This window comes from Plectropomus leopardus, chromosome 19 (assembly GCF_008729295.1).
Source record: "Plectropomus leopardus isolate mb chromosome 19, YSFRI_Pleo_2.0, whole genome shotgun sequence".
Lineage (NCBI taxonomy): Eukaryota > Metazoa > Chordata > Actinopteri > Perciformes > Serranidae > Plectropomus > Plectropomus leopardus.
In genome coordinates, this window is record NC_056481.1 from 1,548,874 (window position 1) to 1,565,460 (window position 16,587).

At 42.2% G+C, this 16,587-nt stretch overlaps 1 pseudogene; it reads left to right on the forward strand.

Annotated features, from left to right (window-relative positions):
* The window catches only part of LOC121958975, an 87,358-nt pseudogene that overhangs the window by 57,290 nt on the left and 13,481 nt on the right, over window positions 1-16,587 (forward strand).

Consider the following 16,587-nt stretch of genomic DNA (forward strand, 5'->3'; position numbering starts at 1 on the left):
ATGAGGGGACAATGTTGAGTGTTATTGTGTGGACTACGTTTATGTCCCGCCGTGTTTCCTGCTCTTCGGTGTTTCTCGGTGTCTCGTACCTTGTCTTCCTCCTCACAGCCAGCGATGGTCCTTTTAAGGCCGCGCGCTAAGAGACACTTTCATCTTTTTGGCCTTGACATGTTTTTGTCCCGGCTCTCACGTGGACGCTTTAGTGTCCGTCCACAAAAGACGCTCGTGCCCGAGCCTCCGCCGGCCCTGACAGATCTGACCCTGCAGCCTCAAACTCCTCCACAGACTCGTGGTTCTTATTAACGAGAGACTCGAGCTCACGAGTGTGAGGAGGACACACGTGCTCCTCCTGGTCTCTGCGTCCGTCAAACTGTGAGGAAATAATCATTTTATATTTGACGAAGAAGAACCTCAGAAAGACAAACATCTGGAGATCTTCTGCTGAAGACAGATTTGGATATTTTGGTGTTTTTAACCGAACTTTGTGTTCACTTTCCAAAATACTTTAAATACTTTTCCGAGCAGACAGGAGGCCAGGGGCCGGTCACAGCAGCTTCCAGGATTTTAGGACGTTTATCAGATTTTGGGACATTTCAAGGATTATAGGACGTTTCTATGGTTTTAGGACAATTCTCAGACTTTAAGACGGTTCTAGGATTTCAGGACGTTTCTTTGATTTTAGAACAATTATCAGATTTTTTTGACGTTTTTAAGATTTAAGGATGTTTAATTGATTTTAGGACATTTTACTGATTTTAGGATGTTTCTAGAATTTTTTGAAGTTTCCTCAGATTTAAGATGTTTATAAGCTTTTAGGACTTTTTATTCATTTTAGCATGTTTTTAGGATTTCGGGATGTTTTTCGGATTTCGGGATGTTTCTAAGATTTTAGGACATTAGGCTCTTATCTGTGTCCTCTGTCGGGGGTGTGGGGGATCCTCCACTGGACCTTTTTTTGATCAACAAGCTCTATTTTGATGCTGTTTTATGTCTCTGACACCTTACAGAGACTAAAAGGACAAAAACAATTCCTAGTGTCAATCCCTTGGCTGGGGGCCACCTGACACCCTACCGGGGGCCAGATTTGGCCCACGGTCCATAAGTTGAGTATCACTGCTCTAAAGGCTCCCAGGTTTGACGTCTGATCTGAACAGTTTTTGGGATGTGGGTGGTTGAACATGAATTTGATGTTTTGCTGATGGATCCTTGTTCGGTCGCCGTCGGTCCTCTCACGACGGCGCTCTCTCTGTGTTTCGTTCTCGTAGTTGTGAGCGTGGAGAGTCGCGAGGCCCACCTGAGCTCTCTGGTGGCGGAGGCCGAGCGGCGGGCGGCGGACCTGGCGGCTCAGGCTCAGAGGGACGGCCTGTCTCTGGAGGCCTGCCAGAAGGACAAACAGCTGAGGGCCTGGGAGTGGAGGAGCAAGCTGTACAAGCGCATGAGGACGGGCTTCCAGCACGCACGTGAGTGTGCACGATGACAGAATGACGGTTATTCGTTGTTTTCTGGGACAAAATCTGTTTCCTGCACTTGAATATTTAAATCCACAAAGCACTGCAGTCACTTTGGTGTTAAGACACATTCCTGCTAATGTGATAATCTAAAAATCACCACGAAACTGAAACACGAAACACAGCAAAAATACTTTCTAAAACACTCATCCACCACTGTACTTTATTTTAAATGATTATTGTTTTCCAAATTATTATTATTTATTATTATTTATTATTGTTGTTGTTGTTGTTGTTGTTGTTGTTGTTGTTAAACCATGACATGCTGTCGTCCCTCATGGTGATTTTTGAGTCGGTGCTGCAGAAGAAGAGAGATTTAACAATTTAACCCGGCTGACTTAAGATAACCTGTGATGTGTAAGTCTTTAGGTTAAAAAATAATAATTAATATAATAATAATAATTTGTAGTTGAATAATTATGAAAAAATAAAAAGCTGCACAGTAGACTTAACATCAAATGGAAATACTCAAGTACAAGTACCTCAAAATTGTCATTGAAACACTCCAGTAAATTTACTGTGACGTTTTACCACAGACATGTATGTTTTCAATGAGGTCATTCCTAAATGTTTGTTTTTTCATTTTATCTGATAATTTCGTTTTATTCTGCTGAATATTGTCAGTCTGATCGAGCCTCAGATTCGGCGTCACAGAACTGATGAGATGAAATTGTCCAGTCGTTCGGTGTCTGCAGGCTGTGAGCGTAATGAACTGTTTCCTCTGCACAGCGAACAGTAATGAAGTGAGATCGTATTATGATTCTGCGTTATGACGGAAACATGAGACGAGCGCTTCATTTCCACCCTGAAGCTTCACATTATTACACTTTGTTCATCTGTTTTTTTTTATTTTATTAAAGCGTGTTTAGTCCAGTTAATCATCTCAAGCTTACATTAGTATTTATTCAACACTTAAGAACATCAAAGTAAAAAGCTGCGGCAGCCGCTGGCTACGCTGTTAATTACGTGTTTTAGACGGAGCAGCTGTTGTGTGAGAACCTGGTCGGGCTGAATGTGTTTTTTAACACAATGCTAATAATCTGGAATATATCGACCCAAACCGCGAATACACACACCGAGTGTAGCCTCAGAAACCAGAATTACTGAAGCGTCAAAGTTGTCTTTACAGAGAATTTAGTGGCAGCAGGTGAGAGTGTGGACGGATGACTGAAGAACCGAAACAAGATGCAAAATGAGACGTGAAACGAAAACGAAAAAGAGAAAAACAAGATAAAAAACGCCTCTGTGCCCCTGCTCAGGAGCCCCGGAGGCCCCGTCCATGGTTCGTCTGAGCGTGAGCAGTAGCACCACACTGACCGTCACCTTCCAGGAGCCGCAGTGTCTCAACTCCACTGTGGTGACCAAATACAGAGGTACACACACACAGACACACACACACACACACACACACACATACACACACACACACACACACACACACACACACAGACACAGACACACACACACCCACACACACACACACAGACACAGACACACACACACACATACACACACATACACACACACACCAACACACACACACAGACACAGACACACACACCCACACAACACACACATACACATACACACACACACACACACACACACAGACACAGACACAGACACAGACACACACACACACACACACACACACACAGACACAGACACAGACACACACACACACACACACACAGACACACACACACATACACACACATACACACACACACCAACACACACACACACAGACACAGACACACACACCCACACACACACACACACACACACACACACACACACACACAAAAACACACATGTGCACACACACACATACACACACACACAAAAACACACATGTGCACACACACACAACATACACACACAAACACACATGTGCACACACACACATACACACACAAACACACATGCGCATGCACACACACACACACACACACACACACGCACATGCAGTGATGATTCCTCATTTAAATCATAATTTTATTTTTTTATTCAGAGAACGTTTTTGTGAGCAGCGGACTGACTGCCCTGATATTTAATATTTATTTGGGATTTTTTCAACCTCTTTGTGAGGTTTTCATCCATCTGACTGCATCAGATGTTTTTTTTCTTTTCGCTCACAGGTGTATTTAATGTAGAGAAAGAGACAGAAAGAGACAATTAAGAGACAATTAAAAGACAGCTCCGGGCCGTGAGCCCAGCAGTGAGAAGGTTAATCGCGATTTCCTCATCTCAGCAGGAACTATTGATTTTTAATGAAAATAGGAGCCGAATGTTTACTGTGGAATGTGTGTGGGTGTGTGTGTCTGTGTGTGTGTGTGTGTGTGTGTGTGTGTGTGTGTGTGTGTGTGTGTGTGTGTGTGCGCATGTGTGTTTGTGTGTGTGTGTGTGTGTGTGTGTGTGTGTGCAGTGGAGTGGAGCTGCCTGAAGGATTTCTCGCTGCTTGCCGGAGAGATGGTGTTGGATAATCTGCAGTCCCTCAAGTGTACCATCGGCAGCCTCACCACGGTAACAGCAGCATCCCTCCTCCTCCTCGTCCGCTCGGCCCTCTTTTCACGACACATAAATATTGTGTACTTTCACCTTCAGCGTTTAGAGGAGCGATTCCCCGGCACGCTCTCCTCGAGGGCCGCTGAATTGTTCCGGCACATCGCTCACTTTTACGTTTATTTGTGAGCTTCGAGTCGGATCAGCAGCTGCAGATAAAAACGCCGTGAGGAGAACGCGCTTTGTGTTTCCCCGCTGACAGCTGCTTCTGTTCAGCGCACCAACAAACAGCCGGCCGCATTCAGAGCCCTGACAGCTCCGATTCACACATGTTTTGGTTTAACTTTCTTATTCCCTCTGACTTCGCTGTCGTGTGTTTGTTGACTGGCATCGGTGACATTTTCAGAGCGTGCGGTTTGTCGGAGGCTGTCGCTCATTACACGTCCCGTTCATCACCGTCTGACACATAAATTCTCCAAACTGAGCTGCATCTGCCGTTTGCCATTTAGAGCACGGAGCTGCACTCACACGTTTCCACAAAAAGCTCTGAAAACATTTAGAGAAGAACATGTTGCCTGAATGGAAAGGGCGAGACACGGAGTGGGCGTCTAATGAGCCGAGGCCGAGTCAGACTCCACTCCTCAAATGTTCGTGTGAGCGGCATTTATTCACACAACTGCTGCGAAGAGACCGAAAGTAACTACACAGAGACACAAAACCCCCAGAGAGAGACAAAAAAACACCTACGAAGAGACGCAAAACGAGCTCAAAGTGAAACGAACCAACTGCAAAAGACAAAAAAATCAATGCTGCACGATAATGATTATTTTAACCGATACCGATAAACCGATAATTTCCAGCTTCTTGTGGCCGATAAGATACCGATAACTGATCATTTCTATTTGTTTGTCATCACCTGAGGGTCTGAAAGGCTGAGATGTGGTGAGTACAGATTCATTTAATTTGTGCATTTTCAAAAAAAGAAAACCGACATTTCAGACAAAAAGCTGGAAAAATCGCATTTTTGTAAAAGAAAAATGTCAATTTGTCAATTTCAGGAGAAAAATCAATTTCATTTTTATATTTCGTTTTGGGTTTTTTTTGCTCTTATCTTCTTATGTCAACTTGAATTATACAAAAATAATGCTGAAGATAATATTGTGTTTGAGTTCTCGTGGATCTACAGAGAGGAACGTTCCCCAAACTGTCAGGAAGCTGCAGCTACAGAACCGTCCCTAAGTCACGGCTCTGCTGTGATCTCTGCACATTTACATCAAACATCAGATATCAGTTTATCTTTCAGCAGAACCGAGACTCACCACACCTGAACTCAAATCATCGGCAGCCGCTTAGCACGCTAATAAATGACAGTATCAGGACCGGATCGAGACATTGTGGTGTCCTAGAAGAGACTGAGATCACCTGTTGGACAATGAGAGCGGAGCGGACATTCAGAGACACCAGCGGAGACACCAGCGGAGACACCAGCGGAGACACCAGCGGAGAAAGAGAGCGGAGAGGAACATCAGACGAACACTGTGATTTAACAGGCTTCACATTAGAGAGAAAGCGTCTGTCCAAGGCCACTGTAACAAAGACAGATGTCTCACGCTGCTGTTTGTCCTCTGAGCGTCTTCAGTTTGATTGAAGCTGATTTTCTTTATATGTGAAACCAGCAGCAGCCGTCTCATTTAAAACTGGAGCATTCATCCACTTTAACAGGTGGATGAAGAGTTTTTCGTGTCTGAAAACGGCTTTAAACAATGACAACACATACACCATGTGGCCAAAAGTATGTGGACACCAAACCACAGCTGTTAATATGCCCTTTTTTTTTTTTTTAACATTTCAGGGTCGGCTCTACTATGTTCGGGTGTCGGCTTATAACATGAAGGGCTGGGGTCCTCCCTCCTGCTCCCTCCCTCCATCTGCAGCTCCATCCAGTGAGTTCATCCTCACACTCTCTTCTGTCACTTTTTAATATCGCCGATTACAGCTTCTCTGCCTCACGAAAACTGACTCCAGACTTACAGTCGCTGCTGCTGAAGAGAGGAAATATATTTTCTCCCTGCATCAAGACTAAAGTGCAATGTCAGGAGTGAGATAAAATATAATGATGGCATGAAAAATGGCATGTTCTGGTTACAGCATTTGTTTAATTTCACTGTTTTGCTTCATAATGAATTTTTGGTTTTATTTGGGTTGGTCGGACAAAACACGACATTTGAGGGAGACTTATTGCATAATCACCAAAAAAAATAAATAAATCTGCCATTTTCATCCATCCAAAGTCCGAGGTTGAGTGAAAGCCTCAGACACAGCAGTCTGTAAAACCTTTATAACATTTTACTAATATTTAATACACCTTTTTTGTAAAATTTGAGAAATCAAACAGATAACGTAATAAAACAGGGATACTCGACTAGTGTTGCCAGGGGTCCACTTTTTATTACGTTATTTACATTTGAAGTACAAAAAAATGGTCAGTTTAAAAAAGTTTTGGGTTTTTTTTGGAAAAGAAAATGCTCAGTGGTTCATCCAGCACCTAATCATGGGCCATTTTCAGGTCAGGTATCAGTATTGTCAGAGAGAAACTGCAGTATGTGTGGAATGCAAAAAAAAAAGAAAATATGTGCAAAGTAAAAACAATAAAGAAGAAGAAAACACAAATGTACACAATGTACGTTGTGTAGCCAAGGCCAGAAGCGTAATGTTTTTGGGTTGCCCGTCTGCCTTTCCCGTTCTCACAAAAGCTATATCTTAAGAGGTTCTTGATGTAAATTTGTCAAATTTTGGCACAAACGTCTACAAGAATTAACTGGTTAGAATTGTGCAGTCAAAGGTCGCTGTGACGTTGCATCCATCTTATGAGAACAATATCTCAGGATGGCTTTGAGGAAATTTTGTCAAATTTGGCACAAACGTCCACTTAGACTCAGAAGTAATTGGTTGTATTTTTGTGGTTAGAGGTCACTTTGACCTCGCGTTCATCTTGTTTTCAGTCAACAATATCTCACAAAGGCCTCGAGGAAATTTCGTCAAATTTCGCACAAACGTCCAGTTGGGGAATTTTAGACTAAGTATGCATTTTAGGATTTTCTACCAGTATATCAAAAATCAATGAAACTTGAAAGACACTTTCTGTGAAAAGAGTTGGTTCATAATAAAAACCCTAAAAATTTACATAAAAAAACCAAAAAACAGAGAACTTGCTTTTCTGGAAGCACTTTATTTTGAAGTGATTTTGAATTTGCAAATCTGTCATAAATCTGTTAAATATCCACAAAAACTGCAGAAAAACAGAGAACTTGCTTTTCTGGAAGCACTGCACAGACTGAAACATTTCGGCTGCTAACCACTGAACTGAGCGACTGCTGATGGTGATCGCTGTGAGGATTGAAACAAAGATGTGGTCAGTAGTGAAGAGAGAGTCGTGAATGTTCACTTCTCGGTTCTCTCGGGAACATCACATGGTTCCCTCGCCGTCACGACTCTCTTTCTCTCTGCACGAACAGGCTCTTTAACCTTGAGCCGCAGATGTGATGAATGTTCAGTTCAAAGTGCTTTATGTTCAAAGAGACAAAGAAACACGTCGGAAAAGGACATTTAAATGCAATGTTTAGAGCCGAGAAAATAAGAGCACACTAATGTGGAGTAAGACAGGTATTAAATACAAGAATAAAAGTCACAGAGTAAGAAATAAATAATTATTTGTTTTTAAATAAAAGGCGGCAGCACACAGAAAAAAGCCTTGATTTTTAACAGCTGTCAGTTTTCTGGCCAAAAATCATAGCTGTGCTTTTGAATTTGCAGTAGAAAGTTATTTTTTGGCGTCATTAAGTGAAAATCTCATTTATAAATATTGAACACAAGTCCTTCAAGTGTTCTGAGAGAAAACTAGACTTCTAATTTTTTTGTGAATTGATTTTGCCTTCTGGAGATTAAAATCAGGAGTCAGGAGTGAAAACACGAAGTCGCAGACACAAAGGGAGACTAAATACAGTTCACAAGCACTAACATTTGCTTTAAAGGAAAACTTTCTGGGAGTCAGGCAGGATAAAAATATCCACATCCTATAAAATCTATCATTTCAGATTTTATAACAGTTATGGAGAAACTACATGCTTTTCCATTAGGTGCACTGTCTCAATCAATGCTGCTGCTAATCATTTTTATGTCCGTTTTTGTGTTTTGTTTTGGGTTTTTTTTTCATCTAAAAACATAGTGGCATCATGACAGCAGCTGGCATTTAAAGGGTTAAAATTCTGAAAATTGATGAATAATTGATTTTTATGATTGGGACTGATGTTGCCTATAAAAGTAGAAAATCATATTAATATATAATAATTTTTTAAAGCTTGATTTTGTGTCATATGTAAATGAGTGTGAGAATTTGACGCTGTAAAAAAAATAATGTATAAAAATCAATGTTTCTGCTAATCACCGACATATATCCCAGGCTGTTCATTATTTTTTTTAAATCTTAAACACAGTGGCATCATGACAAAAACCTGGCTTTTAAAGGCTTACAATTCTGAAAATTAATGAATATTTTATATTTATGACTAGAGCTGATGTTGATTTTAAAAAAAACTCAATAAAAATAGACAATAACATTAATGTGATATATTTTTTAAAGCTTGATTTTGAAAAGCACATTTGTGAGCAGAGCGATATGAGCGTGTGTGATATTAAAGCGCGAGATCCGCTTTACTGCGTGTGCGCGTGAAAACAGGTGCACGTAAACACAGTCGGTGTTTCTCGTGACGTCCTCTCAGGTTTTGTCTTCTGGTCGTTTGTTCAGATTGGAGGGAGAGCGACGCTCGGGAGCCCAGGAAGCGAGGACACATCGAGGCCATGGAGCGTCTGCTGCAGCAGGTCCGAGCCACGCACACACACTACTGCTGCGGAGGTGAGTGTGTGTGAACTGACACAAAGCGTCCACAGAGGTGTGATGTGCTATCATTCATGAAACCGTCCCGTGTCATATTAGATTTGAAAGCTCCACCTTTGTAACCTGAGCAAATTGGGTTTTTTTTTTTGTAAAATCAACAAGAAATTAGTAGAAAGTTACGTGAAATTTACCTGAAAATAAACGAAAAAGAAAAGTAAAAAAACAAAAAATACAACAAAAATGCAGCGAAAGAAGTGAAAATTTTAAAATATATACATGTACTTTTTTTGTAACATAAATTCAGATGGTAATAATAATTTTAAGTATTATTTTCTGGACATTTTCCCCATTTTTTTGATGATTTTCTAATAATTCTCATCCCTTTTTTTAAAAAACTAATTTTTAGGTCATTTCTTGTCACCTTTTACTAATTTCCAAACCTTATACTTACTGGGTTTGGAAGTCATGCTTTCTTTAAAAATCACAAAAAAAACATTTAAGGGGAAAAAAAAGCAAAACGTTTTAAAGAGAAAAAAATTGGCCACAGATTTTTAAAGATAAAAATATATTTTACTTTTACTTTTTATATTTTTACTTTTTCTAAATTCTGCAACTTTTCTTGAGATCTGACAGTGAGTCAGAGCAGGACGCCGCGCACAAACAGCAGCTTCATCAGGACCAGAGAGTGTGTGTGTGCGTGCGTGCGTGTGTGTGTGTGTGCGCGTGGGTGCGTGCGTGCATGTGTGTGGTAAAAACACCCACCGTCACTCAACCGAGTCAGAGTCAACAGCTTTGATGATGTCACTGAGGTCCCTGCCAGCACACACACACACACACACACACACACACACACACACACACACAGATGAGTCGTTTTCTGAGGATTTTTCAGCGCTGTGCAAAATAACAACAAAAGTCATTCGTGTGTGTGTTTGAATTTATGTTTGGAGTGCACGCTCAATTGGTCATTATCCCAGCTGTAATATACACCCACTCTGTGTGTGTGTGTGTGTGTGTGTATTTGTGTGTATTTGTACAATTTATTCTCAGGGAGCCAAAAATAAATGTGTGAAAGTAATCAGTGTGGGTACAAAGCCACCACTATAGAGCAGAGAGAGCTCATTTATCAGCCTGGATATCTTAATTTATGATTGCACACACACACACACACACACACACACACACACACACACACACACACACACACACAGGGGGCAGTGTGTGTCCCTGTAGGTGCAGAAGCTCTCAGATATAATAAATAAAGTGGTGGACGTTGTTTTCTCCTCTGATGCTGTTTAGAGACATGACTCTGCCTCCAGTTTTTTGAGCACTTTCGATTATCGCCACAAATTAGCTCTCTGTCGAACACGAGTTTCCGATACTTACAGGTTTTGTTGAGCGTGATGTGTGTTTTGAAGCGTAAATGAAATCAAAAAGGCGTTGACTGTAAACCAACTACATCGTGATCGCTGGACTCAAACATCACCACCCGAATCTTCTGATTTGATTTAGCGCTTAATTTTAAACGAATCAAACAGATAAATAAACAGATAAATCTATAAGTTGGAGCGCGACTGTAAAGCTGTGAAGGCGGCGAGAGAGTTTAATGAGTTTCTGCGTGATGACGTCTAACACTGTCGACCCATGTAGCCACTTGTTAGCAGCCGCCTTTTTTAAGATGAGTAAAACCTGAAAAGTTCAAAAATCGGGTTTAAGCGGACGTATTTTATGTTGCAGAACAAAACGTCTAAATATGCTCAGCCTGTGTTAATCACAGACGTTATTTAAGACATTTTACCAAAAACCCATTCAGACTTTGAGACGAGGGAACCGGAGGAGCAAAGATGCCGACAGACTTCAGTGTTTTAGGACTCGTGCCTTCGGCGCTCTGTAAAACCGTCCAGATGTCAGCATTCGTCATCTGAGCACAAAGTGACAAAGTGACACCAACAGGCACGCGCGTAAGTGTCTTTAAAGGGCCAGTGCAACATTTGTTGTGTCTGTACGATGCGTCCTTTGTGTGCTTCGGGTAACAAAAACAGCGATGCTTGGCGCTTAAACTCTCACGGCTAATTTCCACCCGGTCCATCACCGCTGCGTTACCGCACGGCCGGCCTCCGTAGTCCGTCGCAGATATTCTGGATGATGCTGGTCAGCAGCGGATCAGACAAACAAACTTATGAAAAAGTTCATTTTTAATGTTTTTCTTATTTCAAATGCCATAAATGTAAAACGTAGAGATTTTTGAATTTTTTTCCGTGAGTATTTTTGTTAAATTTATTTTTTTTAAAACCATCTTTTTTCATTTCTTACTTTTATGGTACGGTGTTGCTCTAAGGAAATGTACCCAAGTGTTCCCGCCAAAACAGTTTATGAAATTATCTTTAAATAATGTTGACTATTTTATGACTAAAAAAAGCATTTCAAACTTTTTTTTTTTTTTGCTAACTGACATTATAATGTGGACCACAGAGGGTTAAAACCAGCGTTAATGACAGACGAGAAGAAACACGAGCAGCTCAGAACCAACGAAAAAACTCGTTTCTGTGTCTCCCTCCGAGGGAAAGGTGGTCGCCTCATTAATCAGCTGCGCTCGTGTTTTTCAGCCGACTCGTTTCTTTATTTATTCAGAGTGGCGTGCGGCGCTGCACAGCAGGCCGCCGCGCTCCTGTCATATTATCCACCTGTCAAACCCGGTTAGCCTCCAGCGCTGCAAACACACAGAGACTTTTCAAAGCCTGAAGAACAGGACCTGTGTGTGTGTGTGTGTGTGTGTGTGTGTGTGTGTGTGTGTGTGTGTGTGTGTGTGTGTGTGTGTGTGTGTGTGTGTGTGTGTGCAGACTCTCGGCTGCAGGTTGTGTAATGTTTCGGAGGCGGTGGAAGGTCGTCCTCTGCCCGTCTGATGACTCGCAGGTCAAACTGCAGAAGACATTCAGCCATTAGTCGTGCACACACGCTGTTATTACGGCGGTCGAAGCTTTTTACTCTGACGGACTCTGAAAGCAACAATTTGGAGACGAAAGTGTGTGAGCGCTGCAGCAGCGTCTCCTCCGCCTCCATGATGTCGTCCGTGAGCTCGCCGGCTTGTTTGTAACCTCTGGCGGTCTGCAGCCGCGCCGCCGGACTCACCGCCGCGTTTGTGATCGTTAGACGGCTCCAACGTCTGCCGTCTGTTTACAGGACGATAATTACGTGACGCTTAATTAACGGAGTAAAAAGGGCGCTGTGGTCTGGAGATTGGCATCGCTGCTGAGCGAGCGGCCGCCGTCCTCGCCGGACGGGAGGCGAGATAGACAGCCGAACGAATGAAGCAGATAAGATAACGTTCAGTCAGAGTAACATGGGAGAGTGACTCGACCCCGCTGACCTTGTAAACACAGATAAACACACACACACACACACACACACACACACACACACACACACACTTCTGTTCCTCAGTCCCAGAGTCTGCAGTCATCATCACTCTCGACACTTAAAGTCACTGTTTTTCTGTGTTTGTATTTCACAGCTGGAGAGACGCTCTTTTCATAAAAACTGCTCCGTCTTTGTTTTGGTTTAACTTTTTCAAACTTGAGCGAATTGGCTTGATTTTTTCCAAAAATATGGGAAGAACACAATGAACAAGGAGAGAAAAAATGACCCAAAAATTAGAAAGAAATGAGTAAAAAATACAAGACAAGAACCTGAAAATACATAAAAACAAACCGCTACAAAGAACAGTTAAAGCTGATTGCATTCCTCCCATGTTTTTGAAGAAATCAAGCTGATTTGCTGCAGGTTTCGAAGGGTTAAGACGACTGTGTTTTCTTCTTCTTCTGTGGTTTTCAGACACCTCGAAGCTGCAGAACCCGAGCAGGAAGCAGTCCGTCTCCAGAAGCCTCAAACACCTCTTCAACTCCTCCAACAAGTTTGTGAAAACACTGAAAAGGTTCGTGCTCAAACTCTTCATTTTCTGACTCTCTGATTTAAACACGTACAAAAAATGAGCTCCCATGATGCACCTGTGTGCAGGGGGATCTACCTGGCCGCCGTCTTTTACCATAAGGACAGTTTACTGGTGACGGCGGAGGACCAGATCCCCATCGTGGAGGTGGACGACTCCTACAGCAGCTCCCTCATGCAGGACTTCCTCTGGTTCACGAAGGTATCCCGTCCCCCGACACACGCCGGCTCACTCGCTTTTTACCCAACATGCAAAGCAGCACGTCCACTTCTGCGCTTATTGACCGGCCTGAAGTCGGACGCACTCGCTATGTTTCCATGCACAGTTTAGTCTGTGTTAGTGCGTCCTGTCCTTCAGAGTCGATCCGCCCTCTTTCAGCTCGCTAACATGAACCTTTATTATTTATACAATCTATGAAGTCGACCCGATCACCGTCACAGCCGTTTATTTACCGTAACTGAACGCTGCATGACGAACGTACGCTGTATTTGATGATTTTGACCGAATGGATGAAAGTTCGAACTTTCGATCATCAGGATTATCGGTTTGTGTTTGCAGCTGAGGAAGTTCGGCATGTGACTGGAACTATGTGCAAAGTTTGGTTTATTTTTATGAATGGAAAGTTGGAATTCCTCTAAATAATAATAATTATTATTATTAATATCATAATTAATAAAGAAAGTTGAAAACTTTTTTATAACTTGAAAAAGTTATTAAAATGTTTTAAATTTAGTCCGTGGAAACCTGTGTGTACTCGGTCTGTCCTGGTGTGTGTTTAAACGAATATTTGATTTTAAATTTAAGTACATGGTTGAAATCTCCTTTACAAGTAAAAGTCCTGCTTTCTAAATATTACTAAAGTAAAAGTAAACAGGTGTGTATGAATGTTTGCTCGTGCCATAAAATATGAATGAATGAATGAATGAATAACTCACTAAATAAAATAAAATAATAAATAAAAAGTATTTTTATTATTATATAACTAATGGAAAAGAAGCTTTAGAAAAGTTTTTGAAATTTTTTGTTACAAAGTGACACGTATTGTTGATGTCAGTTTAGGAAACGTGTCTGACTCTTTTCGCCGTCTGCACCTGCGTGATAAACGACCTTCAGCTCGCCGACTCTGGAGGTTTGACGTGTTTTCTCTCTGCGGTGACGGAGCTGTGAAAGTGAGATTCTCGCTGTGTTTTGGTCTCACTTCTCGCTGTGCAGCTTCCTCCGACTGTCTCCGAGCGCTGCAGTCTGGTGTCGCAGTCATCAGGTGTGACGCGCTCCTTCGGTTTAAAATCTGTGACTCTGTGGCGTGCATCGGGCCGCCGCCGCCGTCCCCAAACACACCACACCAATAAAAGCATTTTGTTTTACGAGGCGCTGCAGTTTAACGACTCTCTGTCTGTCTGTGTGTCCCTGCAGCTGTCCTGCATGTGGGAGGACGTCCGGTGGCTGAGACAGAGTATGTCAGTGTCTATGTCGTCGTCCTCCACCCTGCAGGCGCGCCACAAGATGCTCACCGCCGCCGGCCAGCTGCAGGTCAGCACCCACAAAACGCCAAGACGTGCAGCTGAACGTCAAATCAGCTGTTAAAACAATCTAACGTCTTCGTCCTGCAGAACCTCCTGGGGACCCACAACCTCGGCCGCGTCCACTACGAGCCCATCAAGGATCGCCACGGCAACGTGCTGCTGGTGACCATCCGCGCGACACGGAGAGCCAGCACTCGCTGTTCAGCGGGAAGTGGATGCAGGTGACCAAACTGCAGAGCCAGAGGAAGTCGCTGTCCACGCCGGAGGACCGTACGCCCTCGACGTCCTCATCATCACCATCCAGGTGAGGAAGAGTTGCTCCTCTGAACGTGCGGGCGTGATGATATCATCACCACCTTCAGTGACAGGAAATATTTTCATTTTAATTGAGACATTTGTCTGATTTTGTTGTTCTGATTTGTTTTCAGTTGAGCTTCAGCTGAACCTCGGATGCATTTAACCCTTTAGGGCCCACTTTAATATCTCACACTCGTATCACTCTGCGCACAAAATGCACTTTTCAAAATTAAGCTTAAAAAGTACATTTGTGGCATATGGAGAATATTCACGCGATTTCCACTGTGTGCACTGTCACAATCTTGCACGCAGTTATTTGAAAATAATTCTTTTTTTGTGTGTGTTTTTTTTTTCTAAACAGCGGCATCATGATGAAAACCTGGCATTTAAAGGGTTAAAATTCTTGAAATTCATCAATATTTTCTATTTATAATTAAGACTGATGTTGGTCAAAAAATAATCTCAACAAAAGTAGAAAATCACATTAATGTACGATATTTCTTATAGCCTGTTATTGAAAAGTGCATTTTGTGTGCAGAACTGTGTGAGTGTGCAAAAATAATGTTGCTGCTAAACGCTGACATCCCCGTCTGTGATCATATATCAAAATATATACTTAGCATGCAGTGTGTTAAAAAATAATTGATTTTTTTGTGTGTATTTTTAAATCCAAGAATATAGTGGCATCATGACAAAAACCTGGCATTTAAGGGTTAAAGTTCTGAAAATGAATGAATATTTGATATTTATGATTAGGTTAAAAAATGAATTCAATGAATGTAGAAAATAATTTTAATGTATAATATTTTTAAAGGCTTGATTTTGAAAAGTGCATTTTGTGTGCCGATCAGTGTGTGTGATATTAAAGCGGGCCCTAAAGGGTTAATATCCAGTTAAAATGAGCCTCAGTCTGTAATAAAGTTATTAAATGATTTCTCAGCTGGTTTTATAAAATCACGTTTTCCCGGCAGACGAGTGATGTGTGTAAAAGACGACACAGACACTGTTGTCCTGCAGAGACAGACAGTTTTAACCATCTTTGTCTCCGTCCCGCAGGACATCTTGGCGTACCAGCGGCGCAGCACGCACCGGCTGGCCCCGGGTCTCTACCTGGGCTACCTGAAGCTCAGCAGCTCTGTGGACCAGATCAGAGTCCTGGTCTCCCAGCGGACCCCCAACATGCTCTGTCACAGCCGCGTACGGGACAACGCCAACGTCTCCAGGTACCAAAAACCAAAAACACAGCAGATGCGTAATGTTCTGAGTGAAGAGACGATAAAAGCGATTTCACCCTGAAGGGTCTGATTGTGATTCATGTGAAAGATAAATAAAGCTCACGGACAGCCGAAGGCGGCAGAGTGAGCGGAGAGACGATGTTCTCAGGAGGACCGGAAGAAAACGTTCAGATGATTCATGGCCGAAGGACACGATGTTCACATGTCCACGCGGCCCAGAGCATCAGGCGGAGACTCAACTTAAGACCCGCGGGCCAAATCAGGCCGTTGATGGGGCGACAGGGGGCGCCTCGACTTTTTTCCAATTCACAATAGAAATAAAGTGATTCACTCTGTGAATCGTTTTTGTCCTTTAAGTATCAATAAGGTGTCGGAGTGATTAAAACAGCATCAACATAGAGCCTGTTGATCCAAAAAAGAGCCAGAGGAGGATCCCCCACACCCCCGACAGAGACTAAATAAGACCCTAATGTCCTAAAGTCCAAGAAACGTCCTGAAAGCCCATAAATGTCATAAAATCCTGTAAATGTCTTAAAATCAGAGAAATGTCTGAAAATCTTAAAAATGTCCTAAAAAGTCTGAGAAACTTCCTTAAAAAGAAAAATTTTAAAAATGTAGAAGTTGTTAAAAAAAAAAAAAAAAAGCCCAATTTTTAAAAAATAATAATAGAATTGACTTT